The sequence below is a fragment of the Vulpes lagopus genome, chromosome 3 (assembly GCF_018345385.1).
Source record: "Vulpes lagopus strain Blue_001 chromosome 3, ASM1834538v1, whole genome shotgun sequence".
In the NCBI taxonomy this organism is placed as follows: Eukaryota; Metazoa; Chordata; class Mammalia; order Carnivora; family Canidae; genus Vulpes; species Vulpes lagopus.
The window spans coordinates 87,749,849-87,770,297 of NC_054826.1; the positions used below are offsets into that span (position 1 = coordinate 87,749,849).

Below are 20,449 nucleotides of genomic sequence, written 5' to 3' on the forward strand. Positions count from 1 at the left end.
TCAGCAAACCTATTAAAACTTACATACACATGGTTTCCCATTTATTTTTTAACCCGCTAAAATTTGTTTCTGTTCTTATCACTTTAGAGAATCAGCTTCAATAAGATCCTCATTAATATTTGAATTGTTATCTATCTATATCTACACATTTTAAATCCTTATTTTACCAGACCTCTCCAGCGGATTTGATTAATTGTGGTAATTCCAATTTCCCAAATTCCTTTATTCTGCTGACATGTCTCTGAGAGTTTCTGGTCTTTCTTCTGTATCTACTCCCGTTTCTCTTCCAAATTCTGAACTGTAGCTGTTTCCTAGGATTTCACTAGCATCTCACCTCAATCTTAACATTTTTCCGGAATATTATCCTTGATTCTCATCGATCCAACTGTCTCAAACATGCAGGTGACCCACCTCTACACCCCTAGCATGAGATCCACACTAATCTTCAGAATGTTAGTTCCAAATGCTTCATGGTCACCTCCACTTTCATTTCCCAAAGGAAAGTGAACTCAACAAAGGAAACACTGAAATCATTTTCACTCTTAAACAAAGCCATTCTCCAGAACTAATAGTTTTGAATATCATAGCTCACCTATCCCCCAGGAATCACCCTTGGCTTATCCTCTTAAGTCATTTCCTGCTTGTGTTAACTGAAATGGCTTCCTAAGTAACTCCTCTAGTCAATTCCATGTCAAGCCCATGCTTGACACAATGGCTGCCATTTGTTCTTCAGCTGAAAATCCTTCTGTGATGCTTTTTTAACTACAACAGGAAATGCATGTCCTGATAACCAAGACAAAATCTTCAAAGATCTGGCTGTATGTATCTTGTTAGCAAATATCTACACTTAACTTCTGCCACAAATACTCTGCTTTCAGTTCCATCCACAGACCATGTTATGTATTGCTACCATGTCACTACTACCATAATCCTTCCTGCCTCAAATGTTCATTCTTATTCTATATTTCTGGATAACTATTGCTTCTCTGATAGGATTGAGAACAGATTATTCTAAATTATTGAGATTATTATTTATTTATTTACTTACTTGCTGGTTTATATATCCGAAGACCAAGCTGGTTACAGAATTTTGGAGTTGGTAGAGAAAAAAAAAAAGACTGACAAATAAAATGTTGGTTGAAATTGAATTAAAATAGAAACTTAAAAGGAATTAAAAATTAATAAAAATAAAATAAGTCAGGTTGCTAGTATCAGCGAAACCTCTATAGGTTCTGAGAGTCCTAAAAGATGTTTTGCTTTTTCTCAATGAACTTGTGTTCTCATTTATTAATTTTGACCTATTCCATTGTTTTCATATTTTATTGTTAAATTTTGACCAAGTTTTAAGAGTATGTAAAATAGTAAAACTTACATTCTTCTTAAAAGGAAAGTACAGTTTAGAAGAGACAAATGCCTTTAGTATCTGCTATTTTTGTATGTTCTCAGCTAAGTGGAATTCAGTCTCGGATCAGGTTTGTTTAGAATAATATAGATAGATATAGCAATGTAATCAGCTATACAGCTTAATATGTTTTATAAAGAGAGTGATATAGGTGGTGATGTAGCTTACAGTAGAATTATAAAAGGGTGAGTAAAATTATCTGAGTCAGACTATGTTATGGCTAGAAGGAGGCAATGCTTCAAAACATGTTATACATTAATGTTAAGAGCAAAGGGGAAAGTGTTAGTAGAGATTGTTAGTGTTTTTATCTGATATCTACTTTCCCAGCCTTTTTTATTTACAATTATATTCTGAGCAAAGGACCACATTTCTTAGCCTCTTTTGCGAATGGAGTTGCCAATGAGATATAAAGGGGCAGATGGATCCTTTTGACCTTACAGTGGGCTTTCCCAGGCTAAAGATTATCCCTTTTATCTTCCCTCCTTACCATATCCTCCTTATACTTGTTTCCAGCACAGGCATTATTATAGGAACTCTTGCAGCCGCTGTAGACCATGAAGAGATCTTGACAATCACTACAAACTTCTGGTGGAGCAGAAAGCAAGAAAGAACATGCCTCCCTGGGTACTGTGGTGTTACCATACTTCTGGATTATTTTTAGAGTGAGCAAAATAAGCTTCCAACTTGTCTAATGTTGAGGTTAATTTGAGTTTGTATTATATATATATGAACTTGTGCATATATATATATATATATATAATATTCAATCCTAAAAGCACCCATATAGGAACAGGGTAGCAAGTCCAGGTACAAGTAAAGAAATTGAACTGACGACAATAGAGTCAAACACAACTGTCACCGATCAGTGTTGACACAACTGTGTTTCTGGCCTTCCCTTTGCAATTATAACTCATTTAAAATGTCCTTATAGACTTGTTTAAACATAGCCTTCATATGCAACTCTCCATTAATTGACATCTATAATAGTCAAGCCAACTTTTCCAACGGGAATAACTAAAAACTGTATATTAAAAAAAATCAAAGGCATTAAACTGCTCTCAACACAACCTGATTTCAGAGACCAAGATCTTGAGAAGAAAAAAGCATATCTGAGTGAGCCTGATAGAATTCTTTACTTTTCTTTTGGAGACATCTGTTTCCCTAAGCCAAGGGGCTGATGTTGATAGATAACCTGGAGAGTTCCCCAGATGAAATTCCAAACTGCCCTCAATACACCGAGGGCAAGGAGATCCCAAAGAGGCAGAACACTCCAGATTGGTAGGTGGCAGGTTTAAGGGATATAAAGCCAAGGGATTTATATAGGAGACTTGTCTTGGGCAGCCACAAGCCCAACTGCCATTATCTTAGAAGTTTATATAGAGGCCTTCACAGGGTTTATTCATATATACTTTCCAGTTCTTTTCAACCATACTTTATTTTCTTAAGACTACGACCTTGAATTGGCTCCAGCAATGGGATCATAAAGTTTTGTTTCACTTTGTTTCACTTAAGCACAACTGTTCCATCATCACCACAATGTTATTATTTGTAGGCAGAAATTATCACTGTGTGATTGGGCGGTGGGGATGGAACATATGAATCCAACTTCTGCCATCTATTTCCGTCTGTCATATTTAACAAGATATTCGTGTCCATGTGAGCCTGTTTTCACCTCTACCAAAGGGGTTTTATCAAGAGATTATAATAACAGAAATAACATATTTAATGTATTAAGATGCTACAATAAGTGTGATGCACAGTATGGTCATATCATTAGCAGAAGTGTGCAAAAACCTGGGGCACCAGATGCAAAAACCAGAATGCAGGACTGGTATAAAGGCTTTCTTGCAAAAGAGCCTATAGTTTTGGAGTGCAGGAGAGCAAGAGCCAGGCAAGCTGCCCACTGACTGGAGCCAGATGGAAAGGGAGTGCAAAGATGGTGCCCACTTAAAAAAAGGAAAAAAAAAGAAGAAGGAAAGAAGAAAAATGAAAAACAGGAAAGAAAGAAAGAAAGAAAGAAAAGAAAGAAAAAACCAAAGAAAGAAAGAAAGAAAGAAAGAAAGAAAGAAAGAAGAAAGAAAGAGAAAAATGAAAGGAAGGAAAGAAGAAAGAAAGAAAGAAAAGAAAAGAAAAGAAAGAAAAGAAAAGAAAAGAAAAGAAGAAAGAAAGAAAGAAAGAAAGAAAAAAAGAAAGAAAGAAAGAAAGAAAGAAAGAAAATTCTGCAGCCCCCTGGCTTTAGTGAGACAGGAGGAGAGCTGGAAAATGGGCCAGCCAGTTCTGTCCACCTGTGAATCTCTCAGCACTGGCTGCCCTTCTGGCCAGTGTGTGTGTGTGTGTGTGTGTATGTGTGTGTGTGTTTTAGGTGTGTCAAGCCAATATTTGCTTTAAAAATGAAGAAATGAGGGTAGCTTAGTGGTGGAATGTCTGTCTTTGGCTCAGGTCACGATCCTGGGGTCCTGGAATTCAGTCCCATGTGGGGCTCCCCTGCAGGGAGCCTGCTTCTTCCTCTGCCTGTGTCTCTGCCTCTCTCTGTGTCTCTCATGAATTAATAAATAAAATCTTAAAATAAATAAATAAATTTAAATGACCAAATGAGTCCCTTTCTCAGAAAGTCTGGGCACTTTGCAAAAGGGCAGCTTCTGCGCTGGGCCCAGGATGGGGGCGTCTGAGGGGACCCTTAATAACTGGCTCCTCAGTTGGCAAGAGTGCACCCTGCACCTCCTGTTCCTGCTCCTGGGTGGGGGCTCCAATGGTCTGCAAAGCCACCTGTTCTGGGGGCTCACCTTTCAGGTGCTGGTCTTAAACTTGGGGTACCCAAAGAGAAAGAGGCACCGTTGGCTCCTCAGGGAGAAGCTTCAAGGTTTGAATTACCTCCCACTTGTGGGCCTGTGCAGGGGGTGGGGTGGTGCTTATGCTGAGACTGCCCGTCCTACCTGTGACCATGGGCTCTCTCATTGGCTGATGCCAAGGGGTTGTTCTGCTAGTTTTGAGGTCTTTCAGGGAGGAAATGATTCCGCATATAACTGAATTCAGCGGTTCTGTGGGAGGAGGTGAGCTTAGGAGCTTCCCACTTAGCCATCTTGAACTGGACCTCCTGGTGATTCTGCTGGCAGGAGGGGTGAGGCATGGCCTATAGGAAAGAATCTGGAAGAATGATTCCTCCAGTGCCTCCACTCAAAGGTTTCAGCCCTGTGTTGGTTGCTGTTAATAGCTGAAAATGTAGTTTTATATATTTTTCCAGGTTTTGTAGTTATTTTATGGTAGAAGGATAAGTGTGCTATTAGCTGTCTTGTCCATAACCAGTCTTTTTTTGTTTAAGATTTTATTTATTTACTTATTTATTTATTTACTTACTTACTTATTTGAGAGCCAGAACAAGCTTGGAGAGGGAGAGAGGGGGAGGGAGAAGCAGACTCTGGCTGTGCAGGGAGTGCCTCACGGAGCTCCAATCCCAGGACCCTGAGATCATGACCTGAGCTGAAACGACACACTTAATCAACTGAGTCACCCAGCCCTCCCCCATCTTATTTAATAATTGAATACATGAATAAATCTTATGTCTATCCTTTGTGTGTGTGATATTTGTTTGTTTATTTTTAAGTAGGCACCAGGCCCAAGTGAGGCTCAAACTCACACCCCTGAGATCAAGAGTCTCATGTTCTACCAACTGAGCCAGCCAGACACCTCATCGTGTGTGTGTGTGTGTGTGTGTGTGTGTGTGTGTGAGCAAACCTAAAAGTTAAGATTTCAAAATGTATTTTATCTCTGGTTTCTCTCCTTTGCTTTACATCAACATCTGAAGTAAAGATCTCTGGGGTTGACTTTTAGCATCTTATAAATTATTGCTGCACTTAATTTGGTTCATTCTCAAATCTAATAAGTAACCCATATATTTTCCATATATACATATATATAATTTAATATAGATAATGCCATTTATATATAATTCTGTATATTCTAGATAGAGAGGTAGGTAGATAGATAGGTAGATGATAGATAAACTTGATAAATTTGCTGAACAATAGGGCACCAAGCTCAACATCAAACACTACTCTGATCTAGCAGGAATATACTTGCCAAGACACTCGGGGAAGCTCTGCCAGACTGTTAGTTTCAGATGGTTCAATGTTAACATACAATTTACACTTACCTTGTCCATAAAAATAATGAGAAAGTTAGCTATAACTGGGTTCATGAGTTTAATGAAGAAAGAAAAAAATGAAGCAAGTCAGATAAAAGATTTTCATTAATTTTAGTTATTTTGTTTTCAAACCAGTGGCAAATGATTTATTTCATGATCTTCTCTAGAATATTGTCAGTAATCCATCTGACACTTAATCACTACATAGTGAGCTATCTATATAGTTCTCTTATATAGATAAAAGAATCTACCTTTAAAAAAATTGGGATATATTTTTTTTATTATTTATGATAGTCACAGAGAGAGAGAGAGAGAGAGGCAGAGGACACAGGCAGAGGGAGAAGCAGGCTCCATGCACCGGGAGCCCGATGTGGGACTCGATCCGGGTCTCCAGGGTCGGGCCCTGGGCCAAAGGCAGGCGCCAAACCGCTGCGCCACCCAGGGATCCCCAGAAATTGGGATATTTTTATATGCCCATTCTTCTGGCCTCCTGTATGTTGTTTATGGATTTACCAAATATTATCAAAAGTACTCCCATGTCCACAGGCAAATAGCCATTTTATGTAATGGAAAAGATATTTTAAATTTGAATTTATAATCATCCTACTAGCTACGTAATGGGCAATTTGTCTAGTCCTTTAAATTTCTGTCCTCCTTTATTAAATGGGAGTAAAATACCTTTTTTGAATGTTTGCTTTGAAGATTAGGGAAATGAAGGCTATTATATTTCCACCTGAGAGGTTTCCAAACAAGATGGCTATTATACTAATAGGTATTATCATTCCAGATGTAATTCAGGAGCTTGGATATTTGGATTTGAGTAGCCACATGCTTTCTCACTAGATTTTTCCTATTGTGATCTTAATTGTCTCCAAACAATATCTAGTGTCTTCTCTCCTAAAGACAGTTATACCTAAAAGATAATACATAGACTCCGAATGGAATTTGTGTACTTCTCTTTCCCTCTTAACATGACTTATTTTCTCAAAGAGCTCTTTTCCTGTTTATTTTCCTGCTCCGAATAGATTAACAAAATCATTTTGCCTCTTCCCCTATTATCCAAAGTTTCATGTCATACCGCGCTCTAACTTGCCCGAGTTACAGTTACTGTCTTCGTCCTTCTTTGTGCCATTATCCTGTAATTGTTCCTTACACGATTTTTGAAAAACCTCCAGAGCGCTGTGGAGCAGCCGCGTTGGTCTGTCTGCAACTTTGGCATCCGTCCACTTTCCCTTACTCCGTCAGCTGGAGTGAGGCGCGGCTCCTCCCTCCCACCTCCTACTCTCTCTTTCTTTCCTTCTTTCTCTCTTGTAGCTTCTCATTCCTCTAGGGTCACCTAGAAAATTTAAAAGCCTGGCCAGCAAGATTGGACGTTTTATCTTCTGATCAAAAAAAGAAAAAAAAAAAAAAAGGTGCGCGGCTCGCGCACGCGCGCGTGAGTCTTCTAAGACGCGTGTTTCTCGCTGAGTCCTGAGGTGCCAGTTCCCGGGAGGGGAGAGGCCAGGTCCGTGGTGCTCTCTCTGCCACATTGTTCCGCATGAAGAGACTCGCCGAAGGAGTGAAAAAAAAAAAAAAAAAAAAAAAAAAAAAGCGTGAGGCTGCTGGGCGGGGCAGGTCCTCAGCCGCGTCCCGGGTCTGGCGGCGGCAGGGCCCTCGGAGCAGTCGTGCCCGAGGCGCTTCCTCTGATCCGTCCGGCGCTCCGGGCGGCGCGGCGCGGGGGCACGCGGCACAGCCACCGGCCACACCTGGGGCGCAGGCGCCGCCTCGGGCTCCCGCACGCGGGCGCGGGCCGAGCGGGGCGCAGCAGGGCGGCGGGGCGGGCTCCGGGCCGGGCCGGGCGGGGCGGGCCTGGGGGGAGGAGCCCGGGAGGGGAGGGGAGGGGAGGGGAGGGGAGGGGGAGGGGAGCAGGGGCGGGCGGCAGCCGCGACCGCCGCCGCCAGGCAGAGGAAGGGTTCGGAGGACCGAGACCCTCCTCCCCCTCGGAGCGCCCGCGGTCTGCTTTTGGAGAAACAGAATATACAAGATAAAGGAGGAGGAAAGACGGGAAAAGTGCGCACGGACACGCCGGCGACGACGTGACGGTGAGGGCCGGAGCGCGGGGAGCCCGAGGCGCGGGGCGGCGTGCGGAGCCGGAGCCGGAGCCGGAGCCGGAGCCTGAGCCCGAGCCCGAGCCCGAGCCCGAGCCCGAGCCCGAGCCTGAGCCTGAGCCCGAGCCTGAGCCTGAGCCCGAGCCCGAGCCCGAGCCCGAGCCCGGAGCCCGCGGCGCTGCCTCTGGAGCAGGTGCCGGGCCCGCCGGGGCGGCAGGTGACGCGGCCGCAGCTGCCCGCGGGCGGAGCGCCCTGGGCCCCGGAGCCACACCGCGGGGCCGGTCGGCGCCGTCCCGGGCCCCCCGCGCCCCCCCGCGGGAGCTGGCGGGCGGCAGCGTCGCTGCTGCCGGGACGTGCGGGACCGGAGGGCGGCCCGAGCGCGGGCGAGCGGTCCCGGACACCCGCTCCCCGGGCGCCGGCGGGAGGCGGCAGGACGGGACGCCGCCCCGGAGCAGCGGGCAGGTAACGGGGAAGGGGCGGCGCTCAGCCGCGCGGGGCGAAGGGGGCGGCGGTCCGGGACGCGGTTTCTTGCCTGACTGCGCCGGGAGGCGAGAAAAAGTTTTCGGCCCGGTAGGGAACGGCTCTGCTCGGGGGCGCGCGGAGGGCGCCGGAGACGTGCGGGGAGCTGGCCGGCCCGGCTCGGGCGGTGTCCGACACCTGCGTGCAGGGAGCGCGGCCTCGAGCCGAGCCGCAGCCCGGGGCCGGGGGGCCGGGGGGGGCGGGGGGGGCGGGGGAGCCGCGGGCCGCCCCGCCCCCCGGCCCCCTGCGCCCGGATCCTCCCCCGGAACGCCGGATGCGAGCGAGGCGCGGAGTGTCGGCCCGAGCAACCCCTCGGCGCGCGGTGCGCGTGTGCGCGTGTGTGCTCGTGTGTGCGCGTGTGCTCGTGTGTGCGTGTGCGCGTGTGCTCGTGTGTGCATGTGCTGGTGTGCTCGTGTGTGCATGTGCTGGTGTGCTCGTGTGTGCTCGTGTGCATGTGTGCTCGTGTGTGCTTGTGCGTGCGCGTGTGCCCCCCGCGTGATGCCCTAGCGGCGCTCGGGAAGGCTACGGCAGGCGCTCGCCAGCCCCGAGCCCGGCGGACCGTCCGGACCGCACTTCAGGGGGCGAAGGGGCGTAGGTGACACACCCGTGCGGCGCCGGGCCAAGGTGGGTAGCCCGGGCGCGCGCCCTACCCGACGCAGGGTCCACACCCGCGGGCGGCAGCCGTCGGACGCCCCGGGCCTCCTCCCCGGACCCCCGCACGGAGCAGCCGCTCACCGCGGGGCTAACTTGCGCGCGTTTTCAAGCCGGGAGGGGGAGCAGGCGGTCGCCTGGGGGGCGGCTCGCTTGTCCTCGGGCTGCGCGGGTTGGAATCGCGCTCCGGGTCGGCGTGTGCGCGTGCCCGTGTGTGTGCCCGCGTGTGCCCGCGTGTGCCCGCGCGCCTGTGCAACTCTCCCAGCGCACACGTTGGAAGCGCTGAGGGAGCGGGGGCTTGGGAGCTGCATCCCGATGGACGGATCACGAGAAGGCGAACACTCATTTGTTTGCAAGTGTCACTTGAACCCGTCCGCCGGCTGTAGGGCTGCGCGGCCCGGCTGGCTGTGCCGCGGCGCGGAGGGGATGGCTCTTCTCAGGAGGTAAACGCGTTTATCCGAGCGTTTGTGCCGTTAAGGATACTGGTGACAGCACCGTATGCTTTGCACAGGCCTTTCGTTCCTCTCTTGGCCTCTGAGTTCCAGCAAAACACATAGCCTAGTCCCCCATTTTGGGTCTATCCGGGTTACTACTTGAAAAATGATCTTTTTTTAAAGTGTATTTGTTGATTATGTAGTCCCAAATAATTTCATGTGGTGGTATCATTGAATTGCATGAAACATTCATCACTATTTCCTGTGTTTAAAACAATGCTCCCATATTTACTTAAGAAAGAGACCCTGCCTAAGAAATGCACTTAAGAAAGGGGAGAGCTGAACCTAGAACAAATACTTGCACGTAGACAAAGTTGTGATAGTCATGTATTAATTTTAAAAAATTGAGCTCTTTCTGTTCCAAATGTGGTGGGATATATATGGCGTTGGGCGCACCCTCTTGTTAGGGGAGCCGGTATTGCGAAGAATGCGTAGAACATGCCCACTTCTCCAGTGTGCCGCTTCCTCAGCATGCCACAGAATCCTGTCACCGAATAGCATATCTTGAGATTTTGTTTACATGGTTTGTCTCAATTAGCTTAATATATGATTAGCTATTGTTGAGTTAGAAAGCATGTTATTTTTAAAAGGGTTTCCAGGGATCCCTGGGTGGCGCAGCGGTTTGGCGCCTGCCTTTGGCCCAGGGCGCGATCCCGGAGACCCCGGATCGAATCCCACGTCGGGCTCCCGGTGCATGGAGCCTGCTTCTCCCTCTGCCTGTGTCTCTCTGCCTCTCTCTCTCTCTCTCTCTGTGACTATAATAAATAAAAAATAAATAAATAAAAGGGTTTCCATATGGGATATAACTTTATCTTAAATGACCAAATTAAAATCATTTATGTTGTAGATGTGATTTAGACTGTTTCTATAAGCTGGAGGGTGCTGTAAGATTGAATTTAACATGAAAGTTGTAATATTAAAGTGCCATTTATGTAAATGACATCAAATAATATTTATTCAGATAGACTTGATATTTAAAAAAAGAAAATGAAATAAAGAGATTTTGAAAAATCCTTGACAACGTATATCTTTTGCATGGAAAATTATTGTAAGAGAAAAGTATAGTTTGGAAAATTTGTGGAATTGGTTAACATACAGAGAAAGACTGAGAGCGTTATAAGAGTAGTTCTGCAGTAAACCTACATTTAAACTTAGTTAGGAAACTTTGAAGTTAGAGAGATGTATGGATGCACATTACTCTATTTTTCTTTTGGGGAAAAAGGGGAATATCACCTCAAAAGTATTACTTATTTCTGAAGATGATTAAGCATACTGAGTTCTTGAGGATGCACCCATTTTCTTTTCCTTATAAAGACAAATGATTTACTTTCTTACTGAAAGAAAATGTGTTGTTTAAGGTACAGTGTGGTAAAGGTGTGAATGTCTTTTAATGATATTTTAGCTTTTAACTGCGGGCAACCTGTTGAGAACGAGCCTGGAAAAAAAAAAAAAGCATAAAATTCACAAACTAGAATTTTAGAATCCACACCAGTAAATTGGATAAAAAGAAAATTAAATGATGTAATTAAAAGCAAAGTTCCCTTGTGCATTTGCAAATTATAAAGTAATAATTTTGTTCGTATTTTTACCTAAAATTTCCTCTGTCATTTCCCCGGGCCAACATATTGTCCTTGCCTAACAAAGTTAACATTGGAAGAATTACTTGCCTACTCCTACATGGCCTGGACATTGTCAGTGTAACTATTAAGAAACTAGGTCTTCTTTGCAATGCAGGGAAGTTTATACTGAGAACAGCTGTGGTGTAGTGGCACTTCAGATATGAAATGAATGAATTGTGAATCATGAAGATGGAGTCTCTGATGGGTATGCAGAGAGATGCATCTGTCCTTCACTTATGGAATCTAATTTTAGGTCATAATATATTGTGATCCATAGCATTATCTTCACATTGTAGTTCTGAAGGATCAGTGAGTACTTGGAAATGTTTCATTTTATACTTCATTTAATATAATTCGTTTGTGAATTTAAAATACATTTTTCTTGCAAGAAAATATAAAAAAGACATAGATGGCTCCAAGAAAAAGTTAATTGCCTCTACCATGGTTATTTAAAAAAAACAATAATCAGCATAATAAATTATGCCTTATGCTTAATCCTTGAATGTGGTGCTTCCCTATGTGTGATGGCAGTGAAATGTTCCACAGGATTTTTTTTTTTTTTTTAACCTACCAATCTCATTTAGTCCAGTGGACTCTTCGTTATCAATCTTAACAGAACTTTGGGATAGAATTGCAGCCTCTGTGGAAAGTTTTGATTTTAGGGGAGAAAGGGAAAAAGATCATCTAATGAATTTGACAAGTGGCAAAGCCTGTCAAGTTGGAAGGTAATTTCTCACGTCTGATGGACTCTTGTCTTTTCCATTAGGGAAGTGGTCCTTGTTCAGATCAAATTAGAAGTAGTTCTCTGAAGCCTAAATCAGTAGTCATGGCCCTTCTTGCTCTACCAGCACTCCAGAAGAAAGTCTGTGTAGGCACCCCCTTCCATTGTTACCCTGCATTCGCATTCAGAGGGCTCCTTTAGACTGCTTCATTCCCTTCCATCTATCTTGGGCTGTATGGATCTGCATTTGTATTGCCTTCAAATAAGGAAATAAAGACAGTTTTGTTGCAGTGAAGCTATTGAAAATATTAAATCACAATGGACCTTAGAAAAAAATTGTGTTTCCTCCCTAGCGGCATACAAGTGGAGGGGATAAGTAGTTGCCCTGTGCATGTTGCAGAGTGCTTTTGAGGGTCCAAAGAAGTGATGCATGTGAAAGTGATTTTTGAACAATCCCTGAAGCACTATTAAATGTGATGTGCGATTTAGACCCTTAATTAATATTATTTGATGTCAAGTACGGAGAGCCAGAGTATAGGTGTCCCTCTGGCTCAGTAGTCGGTTGCCTTGTGTTCCTTTTTGTGCACATGTTTTGGCAGCTTGTAGACTCCCCAACCTCTGGGAGGCTCTCCCCTGTCAGGCTGGCAGTTCTGCTGTCCACCTGTTGAAACTTCCTGCTCATCCACTCCTGAAGGCCAAGTACTCTGGCTGGCATGCACCTTCTTAGACTTTTCTCTGCCCAGACTGTGGCTGCAGCTCCCCACATTGACACAGTCCTGAGATCCCTTGGCAGTGACAGCAAGCCAACAGAAGGCATATTTGAACCACTGCCTCCTTCTTCCCACCCTGAAGCCAGCTAGAATAGGAACACTTCGAGGAGAAACAATGATGGGAGAAAATGTGTGAATAAAATTGACAAACAGTAGCTGGCAGATGCATGGCAGCTTTGAGCTCTAGCCTTCTCCTGCCCTGTGCTGCATGAGACTTAGAGGCTGGGCTTCTGGATTCTTCTACCAGTGAACTCCACAGAACGGAATGTGAGGTTGGTTCACCTGGCCTAACCCCAGTGAGCTCTAGTGTTTGCCATGCCCAGCTGGCCTCAGTTTCTCTTAACTCTTGTCATATTTGCCATCTCTGAGGCTAGCCTTCTCCTATGTTTGCATTTTTAGTACTAGACTCTTGCCTGGAAGGACTTTAGCGATGACCTTGGCAGTGAGCCTCACCCTTGCCAAGAACTTCTCTCCAGGAGCAAGACTGTTCTTTCTCTTCTAAGTCTCTGATGCAGCCCTAAAGCGGACAACCTCCCCCACCCCCGGCCTAAGGCTCAGCCACCCTCCTGACAGTGTATCGTTTCTGCCTGGAGACTTGTGCAGCCAAGTTCCACTTGACAAATAAAATCTCCTTGTGTGTCATTGTTGGCAGGATCAAATCTCAGTTCTCCACACTCCTCCTGGCCACTGTAATTTGAGTTGCTGACTATCCACTACAAAATTAATTCTTCATTAGGTCATTTGTTCTAGCCTAGCCCTAGCTTATTTCCTGTCCCCAGTGTTCCCTTGAAATCTGGCACACCAGCTGAGCCATGACATATTCTACCTTCAGTCACCTCTGCTGCAGGAAGTAGTGCTAGTATAGACATCCTGGGTCAGGCAGGATATCCTCCAAATACTGCTATTCAGATAAAATTCAGGTAAGATTAAGCCAAAGTAAAATATTACCAGCCCATTTCAGAGAGGATGGGGCTACCAGATGTCTACTACAGAGAACCATGCATTTATGTGAGGTGTTCTTCTGCTAAGGTCTCCTAATTTATCACAGGTAGCCATGGCCGTGGAATTAAACTCATACCAGAATATCCTGCTAATGAGCTTTAGGAGGAGGGATCTACCAACAGCCTTTGTCCACTTCTTTTAAACTTACCACTTTGGAGCAGATTCCCTTGTTGGAATTGCCCATGGGACCCAGTCAGGAGGAAACCCAGTTACTGTTCAATTAAGCACTTCTTGCCCACAGCCATTTGGGGTTTAATCTAGCCATCTCTTAACTCCAGTGGATCCCAATCCAGTTGTATTTGGCAGAAACCAAGAATCCATATAAATTTCAAGTATTTCTGGGTTCTGTGTGTCTACTATGTATGTATCTATCTAGATAAATATCTATTTATATCTATTTGTATTCACTGAGAAGTGTTATTGAACACAGTGATTTTTTGGTGTGATTTTCCATTTTTTTTTACTTCAAAATAAAGTACCTTTTTTTTACTTCAAAATAAAGTAACTTTACTATTTATCTCACACAATTTATCTCATGTGGAGATCTCTCAAGTCGTCTGCATTGGAAAGAAGTTCTCATGCATAAAATGGATGTGGAGATCCTCATGTCTTGTTTTCCCGTGAGTCCTCACATGATGATAACATGTACTATGTACATTACCTTGTGGGAAGGGAAGCATTTGGGAAAACTGGAATTGACATAGTATTCCTTCATATAGAGTCTTCCTTTCTTTCTTCTTTGCCCCAAATCCCCAGGTAACCTTTTTCAACTTTCCTTTAGTGTAGCTATCATTCTGCTTTTCTTGTGATAAATTATTTTCAACCCTTTAATTCATTTAATTGTGAGAAACTGAAAGTTTAAGCAACCACAAGGCATATGTCCTTCCTCCAAATTTTGGTTGTACCGTCCTTAAGAGTAAATGTGACCGTCAAGGATAACCCAGGTAGGATTTGTGAAGTTAGATTCATGAGAGTATAAGTACATTTTAATTTGCTTGCCTGAGTAAAATGAGTCTATCAGTCCATCTGCCTGTCTGTCTATCTGTTGTTTATCTACTTTCTCTCTGTCTTGTATCCATCTCTACTTTCCACTCACATGTGAGCGTAGATCTCTGTGGTAACTCTCCCTGTCAGTGTTCAGTGTTCATGTAACGTGCCAGGCACCAAGGACATCAGTTTTTGGATTCACAAGATTCACTCATAATCTGCATGAGTTGAGCACAACTCCAGAAATCTAAGAGTTGAAAGGTGACGTTAGGTGCTGTATTGATTTCCCATGCCTTAAGTCAAAAGAAATGTATTCTCTCATAATTCTGTAGGCCAGAAGTCTGAAATCAAGGTGCAGGCAGGTGCACAATTCCTCCGAAGACTCTTGGGGAAAACTCTTCCTTGTCACCTGCAGCTTCCGGTGGCTGTTATATTCCTTGACTTATGCTGCCACTAGTCTCTGCCTCCTCTTTTTCTGTGTGCCTCCCTCTCTATGTGCGTGTCTTATGAGGATACATGTGATTTCATTTAAGACCCACCCAGAAAATCCAGGATAAGCTCCTCCTTCCAGAAGTCTTAACCATCACATCTCTTACCATATAAGATAATATTTACAGGTTTTGAGAACTAGTATGTGGACATATATTTTGAGGGACCACCGTTCAGTCAACTACAGCTGTCATTGATGAGCAACATTCTACTTTGTGATTCCTTATTGAATTGTCTGTTCTGCAGGCTTTGAGAAATTAATGCTTGAAAGGTGGCCTTTTCCCTTTCCAGAGAGCAGTGAGAAGCAGATCCTCTTTATATTGAGTCAAAATTCTAATTCTTAGCTGTGCTTGTTTACCCTCCTAATAATTCTGAGAATTATGAAGAGAATGCTTCTGATCTTTCTTCCATAAGAAAATCCTTAAAGTTTAACAGTTTAAAGTTAATTCAACCTAGTCTTTTATCCCCTTTGAAATTTTTACCTTTATTCTTTTTTTAAGATTTTATTTATTTATTTGAGAAAGAGAGTACATGTGCACAAATTGGAGGGAGGGGAAGAGGGAGAAGGAGAAGCAGACTCCTCACTGAGCAGGGAGCCTGCTGCGGGGCTTGATTCCAGGACCTTACGATCGTGGCCTGAGCAGAAGGCAGACGCTTCACCCACTGAGCCACCCGGGGGCCCCTAAATATTTTTTAGCTTTATTCTTAATCTTTTCACTTGCACGGAAAGTGCAAGTGCCTAAGATCCAAACCCAATCCCCCCACACATACACACACCTAATTTCACTATCCTGTGACCCTAATCTTTGGCTCTCACCAGGTTCACAAAAAACACTCTGCTGAATGTCATCTGTGACCTCTTAGTCACAAAACAAGTGACCCTTCCGTAGGTGTCCCCTGTGACTTCTTAGCAACACCTTTCCTCTCCCTTTATTTTCAAAGCATCATACTTCCCTGGCTCTTCTCCCCTGTGGCTTCTCTGCCTCCTCCTAGCCTCCCCACCCGTCTCTTAAGTAGTGCAAGGCTCTGTAAAAATTTCTCCCTGGCTGACGTCCATCCTTTTCACCCCCTCCTCCTTTTATAATTGTATTAATTTTATGGCTTCTAGTGCCCTCAGTATGGATCACACCCATATCATGGTCTCTAAGCCTGGCTTGGCTTCTGGAAGGTGGATTTCCATGAGCTGGCTGGACAGCACAGCCTTCATCTGTTTCCTCCTTATCCTGCTCCTCTGGGGTTTCCTATTTCTATGAATAGCCTGACCATCCTACAGCTCAGCATTTCTGAGTAATCTTGATTTATGCCCTTCCATTGCCTCCCACATTTAGTCAGATGCCAAATTGTAATAATTCAACCAAGTAATAGTTCAAACCTTTTGGCTTCTTTTCTTTCCTATTACCAGCACCTTGATTTATTGCTTTTCTAACTTTAGTGTGCATTCAAATCACATAGAGATCTTGGTAAAAGAAAGACTTTGGATCAGGAGGTCTGGGCTGGGGCCTGAGAATCTACATTTCTAACAAGCCCAGGTGATGGGGATGCTAATGCAAGTCATGCCTTCTATACACTGTTCTCCCACAATCTCTGAGCTTCCCCCATGATTTCATTGACTATGCCCTCTTCTTCTAGTCTATTTTAATACAGATCACTTTTATTGAAGACCAGTCTGATCATTTTTTTCTCGTATCCTCAGAATACTGCTTTGATATCCTCTTCTATTATTATTGAATGACAGTTAAATCTGTTATATCAGCATTCAGCTAGCATTTGACTTGTTCTGTAGCTTGGATTTACATTTTAAATTCAATTCCAAGTCTCAGGGTCACCTTTCACTTTACCCCTAGCACTTGCTGTTCTGTATACGCTCTGCCATTTTCATGACTTTCATGTGTTTTTATGCTGCCTAGAATGCCCTTTCTTCCACATCCTCATGGGCCCAGATTTTAGCAATTTGTCAAGGACTGCTTGAACTGACATTTCTTACTATGAATTCATCTTTTAGTCTTTATCAGATTCTCAGTTCCATCACTGGTCACATTTACTCGTGTGTGTGTGTGTGTGTGTGTGTGTGTGTGTAAATTATTTCAAATACTGGAGTGTGAAGTCCTTGAAGATGCCATGTCTCATTTGTCCTTGATTGCCCTAAAGGACTCTATATGGAGTCTTCCTGTAAATGCTCAGTATACTCATCAACAATATAAAATGTATAAATAGAGGGCAGCCCCGGTGGCTCAGCGGTTTAGCACCGCCTCGGCCCCGGGGTGTGATCCTGGAGACCTGGGATTGAGCTCCCTGCATGGAGCCTGCTTCTCCCTCTGCCTTGTGTCCCTGCCTCTCTCTCTCTCTCTGTGTCTGACATGAATAAATAAATAAAATCTTTAAAACAAAAGGCTATAAAATGTGTAAATATAGTATATTTGCTGCTTTATTGTTATGAAAGTAATAGAGATTATACTAAAAATCAAACATTACAACAATTTATATGATGTGAAAAGTAAAAGTCTGTCATGACCCAGTGCCTATGGTTAACAAATTTGGTACATAATCCTCTGATACTTCTTAAAATAATCTCTATACCCAGTGTGGGGCTTGAACGCCTGACTGCAAGATCAATAGTCACATCTCTACTGACTGAGCCAACCAGGCACCCCAGTCCTCTGATATTTTTCTGTATACATCCTCACATTTACTTTATACAAACCTGAGATAATAATATATTTTTGTGACCAGACTTTAAATGTAAATATACCTCCCTATTTTTTAAAATCTGCAATGTTTTCCAAAATATCTACTGATTTCACTGCATAAAAATCAGTCCACTTAAAATGGCCCAGCAGAATAGAAATATGTATGCTTTGAAATTGTGATCAGTTAAGCTTGTTTTTATTCAGCACTTTCTTTGCCCCCGGGATTAGACACTTTAGATTTGTCAGAGTAAGACATAATACTGCCCCAATAGGCACAGGCTATTCTTGTACCTTCAGGCTAATGTTGGCAGGTGGACTGGTGGAGATGTAGTGGTCACTCATGCTTGATGCCAGATTGCAGTCATTATGTTTGATGACATGGACTCTCAGATAGCTGAATTTTATATTGAAATTTAAACTTTCTGGTACTTTTAGATCTGTAAAGAGCAGATGATTCATTCTGAATTATGAATGTGGACATATTTATTTAACATACACATATATATGTATATTATTTTTTGTTTCATGAATGAATCTAAGCTTAGGGTAAAAGAACCAGAAAATCTCTAACAAAGATCTAACAAAATTGTTTTGTATATTTAATAAAATTGTAATTCAGGGAGAAGTGCCAAAAAGAAAGGTCCTATGTATTATGTCTTAGAATGTCAGTAAGTGAAGACACAATATAAGGCATTTGTTGAAAAGAAAATTCTTATAGAAGTAAAAATCAAAATTCCTCTAAGAATTTTGGAGAGACAACTCATAATAAAGATGCATGTTTGCTACTACTACCATATTTGTTCATTTTTGAAAAATCGTCTTTGTGGTAGAATTCTGGAAGATCATTTGCCTGGATGGTGGGAGGGGTGAAGTATGTTTGGGCATCTGCAGTTGTCCATGAAGCTGGTCATGTGTTATGAAGAAAAAATCTGGAAGTAGAAAGACAATAAACGGCTAACAACTTGGAAATGAATGAGACTCTTGTGGTCAGAGTTAGTGAAATTATATGGAGTACGTTTCTACATCTTTTGTCTTATATTTGAGGAAACCAAGATCCCAAGACGTTCAGTGATTCACCCGAGGTCAGAGACTTAATAAGCCTGGGTCTTTGGACCCCACATCTGGATTTCTGTGTTCTTTCTGTGTTCTTCTGTGCTGAATCTCTTGCCTGGAGTCATATTCGCCTGGAGATCCCAGCTGCGATTTGGATTTTGGTGATGGCAGACCCAGTTCTCTTCCCTTGAGTGTGGAACATCCATTTCTGGACATTTCCATGAAGACTATCAACTGGGCACTTCTAATGTTCCATTTGGACATTAGAACCGATCACCTGTCCCCAAAATATTCCCCGTTTTTCCTATATTAATTGACTGTATCACAGTCACCCTGGGATCTCAGACTCCACCTTCTGCATCTGTATTTCCTGAACGTGTCTCCCGGCGCTCAGTCTGCTTTTCCCTATTCTGTAAGGAGGTCAAAGTCCTTTACAGTTTCACTCAGTTCCACTGTCCTTTTCTCCCTCTGCTGGGGCATTGCGGCCACCTTGGGCTGCCGGAGGGTTTTTGCATGGGCCTTCATGCTCTTACCTCAGGGTTTCTGTCCAGAATCCCCCATGCCTCCTGAGATGCCAGCCCTGCTCTGTGAGTGAGCCTGCAGATACTGGAGGCTCACTTTCCAGTCCTCTTGCCCCTTGGCTGTATTATTCCCCTGTCTGCTATAACATTTGCCATACCTGTTTGTACTGGAACTAAATTATGTAAATAAGGGGCTTCTCCTTTAGGTTTTCAGCATCTTATCTCATCGGGAGCCACCATTATTTATTTTTCTATCTATAGTAACTTGATGTTCCAATAAAAAATAATTAATTAAAAAAAATAACTTGATGTTGTAAAATCTGAATGAGAAACTCACAGAATCTGTCCCTGTATGGGCAGAGATTTTTATGGTTTTTTTTTTTTTTCACTGATATATCCCAAAGACCAAAAACAGCACTTGGCACCTAATAGACTCGCATTATGTATTTGTGGTTAAGTGAATTCCCTCTTACTACTCCTTTTGGGGAGGAAAATTAAATAGGAGATTTAGCAGTTTTCAGTGTATCTTCATAATGACGAAATAGTTTGTATGTTAATAAACAGCAGCTCTTGATGAGTATCATACAGACCACAACAGAATTATCCCAGGTCAGACTCAGAGTTTCACTTGCTTTGGAGGGTTGTCTGTGTAGTTCTAATGGTTACACTGGTGACCCTAACATTTTGAGAGGCGTGGTTCTTTCAGATAGCAACCTCCTAGTGTGGTTCCTCTCGTCAGCTAGTGCCAATTATACTCTGGAAGTAGTCATTACTGGTTGATATCTTAAGTAGCCAGCTCTCTTGAGGGATTCTTGTAACTACTGGAAAGATTTAGAAATTTTGATGTTTCAGGGCACCTGGGTGGCTCAGTTGGTTAAGGGTCCGCCCTCTGCTCAGGTCATGATCCCGGGGTCCTAGGATGGAGCCCCACATCGGGCCCCCTGCTCGGGGTGTGTGTGTGTGGGGGCGGGGGGCGGTTCTGCTTTTCCCTCTGCCTCTGCCTCTGCCCCTCCCCTCTCCTGCTCATGTTCTCATTCTCTCTTAAATAAATAAATGGGATCTAAAAAAAAAAAAAAAAAAAAAGAATGAGTACCCAATAAAAAATGATTGGTAACAAAAAATAAAAATAAAATAGTTATGTGTCTATAGCCATACAGAACCCAAGATTGAGAATCACCTGAGGTGGTTGTTAAAAATACAATCCTGGGGATTGAAACCAGACCGGTTTTAGTCAGTTTTGAATCAGAATGGAGTCAGGTTCTGTCAGGCTGCTTTTTAAATAAATATCTCAAATGATACTTACGCT

General features: G+C 43.6%; 1 protein-coding gene across 13 annotated transcripts in view; it reads left to right on the plus strand.

Annotated features, from left to right (window-relative positions):
• The first annotated feature begins 7,437 nt into the window (after positions 1–7,437).
• Positions 7,438–20,449, plus strand: part of CHRM3 (cholinergic receptor muscarinic 3) — a 504,026-nt gene continuing 491,014 nt past the window's right edge. For 10 of the 13 annotated variants that reach the window (XM_041747550.1, XM_041747554.1, XM_041747545.1 and 7 more), the window contains exon 1: positions 7,438–7,624. The gene's annotated coding sequence lies outside the window, so the exon portion shown is untranslated. Of the gene's footprint in view, positions 7,625–8,020; positions 8,093–8,377; positions 8,774–8,966; positions 9,244–20,449 lie in introns of those variants that run through there. The other 3 variants (XM_041747553.1, XM_041747551.1, XM_041747552.1) reach the window with 3 other exon arrangements.